This window comes from Phodopus roborovskii, unplaced genomic scaffold (assembly GCF_943737965.1).
Source record: "Phodopus roborovskii unplaced genomic scaffold, PHOROB, whole genome shotgun sequence".
NCBI lineage: Eukaryota > Metazoa > Chordata > Mammalia > Rodentia > Cricetidae > Phodopus > Phodopus roborovskii.
The window spans coordinates 42,703,953-42,706,087 of record NW_026126407.1 but is presented as its reverse complement, the minus strand read 5'-3'; positions in this window follow the sequence as shown (position 1 = coordinate 42,706,087).

The following is a 2,135-nucleotide window of genomic DNA, read 5'->3' as shown; positions in this document are numbered from 1 at the left end:
GCCCGAGAACGTTACTATTTCTAGTCATTCAAGGTGCACCCTGTGCTGCCCCCTGGCGGGATCCAGGAGGTACTGTGAGAGAGGCGGGAGCTGTGTGCCACAAAGCTAGCAAGACTAGCAAGACTGGCTGACAATGGGGCTGGGGAGGATGGACTTACAGAATGAATCTCTCTCTCTCTCCCTCTCTCCCTGCTCCCCCCCTCCTCCAATGGAATGTATTTACACAGGCTGTGGTCCAACAATGGCTAGGTGTGAATGGAAAGTCCAAGAGTCTAGTAGCTGCTCAGTCCCACAGGGATGGATGTCTCAGCTAGAACGGATATGCTGACAAGGTGAGGACAAGCAGGTGGAAAATAAAACTTCCTCCTTCCCTTGTCCTTATATAGGATTCCAGCAGAAGGGGTGGCTCAGATTAAATGTGTGCCTTCTAGCCTCAAGGTCTGGATTAAAGGCATGTGTTTTCCAACCTCAAGATACAGATCACAGGTGTTCCCTCCATTTCTGGATTACAGTTCATTCCAGACATAGTCAAGTTGACAACAAAGAATAGTCATCACAGAGCCTTAGGCAAAGCCTCCCTGTGCTTGGACCAATGTGGAGGCATGTGGGTAGACTCTCTCTAAGGCACAGACCAGGGCACAGAATCCATAAACCCATCCCTCAGTTAAATAAACTTTCTGTTGTTGTTCACACTAATTGGAACAACATTATCTCCAGGTATCTAGACTCTATCTCCAGGATGTGAATGTGTAGTGTGTGTGTGGGGTGTGTGTGCGTGTTTTGAGACAACATTTTGTAGTCCATTCTGGTGTTCAACTCTCCATCATCTTGCTTCAGCCTCCTTAGCAAAATGATTACAGATATGTACTATCATACCATACTAACCATCTGTTTTAATTACCAAGAAAGTAATATGACAGGATGAGTTGGGCCAAGCAATCTCCTGGAGCATCTCTTATTACCTACTGTTTTGTTTGAAAGAGGCAGCCAAGGGTAGCCTTGCATTGTGTAGTGGAGGGATGGTCTTGAACTTTTGACCTTTCTTCTTGTAGCTCCCAAGGGCTGAAATAACTTTCATTTACCACCAAGATAGACTTAGTTTACCTTAAAATTTACTTACCCTCATTCTAAACAATCCATGGGCTTAGTGTGTTGTTATTGATGATATATATATGTATATATGTATATATATACATATGTATATATATATATACATATATATACATGTATATATTAAAGAGAAGTGGTTGAGATCACTGCTGTTTTTCCAGATGACCTGAGTTTGAGTCCCAGCACCCACATGGCAGCTCACAAGCATTCATAAACATATATTCCCAAGGGATCTGATGCTTTCTTCTGGTGTGCAGGTATACATACAGACAAAACACCCATATGCTTAAATCTTTAAAAATAAATATATTGTTATAAATAATAAAGAATACAGCCATATCTACCTATGCATCCTTCCTTCCTTCCTTTCTTCCTTTCTTCCTTTCTTCCTTCCTTCCTTCCTTCCTTCCTTCCTTCCTTCCTTCCTTCCTGAGACAGGGTTTCTCCATGTAGCAGCTTAGGCTGTCCTGGAACTATTGTTGTAGGCCAGGGTGGCCTTCCTCTGGAAGAGCAGCAAGCATTTGTAACTGCTGAGTCATCCATCTCTCCAGCCCCATCAGTCATTTATTTTAGGTGTATGGCTGCTGTGTGCACATCTGTCTGTGCACTGTGTGCATGCTTGATATGCACAGAGGCCAGAAGAGGGTGTTGAATCCCTGGAATGGGAGTTTCATTCAGTTGTGATCCACCGTGTGTTTTGCTGGGAATCAAACTCTGGTCCTCTGGAAGAGTAGCCAGTGCTCTTAATCACTGAGCCATCTCTCCAGCCCCCCAGTCTCGGTTTTTTTTAAGACAGGCTTCCATGTTGCTGAGATGGTCGTGAACTCCTGCCTCTACCTGTCAGGTCCTGGGATCACAGGTATATGTCACCAGACCATAGACTCTCCAAGAGCTGAGCAGTCCCATTAACCTAGTAAATGAATGAGTGGAAGAGGCAAAACAAACAGGCTTTGCAGGATTGGGAAGTGAGTGGAAGCAGAGAAATAAAAGAGATGGATTCCAGGGAAACGAATGACAAGAAACTC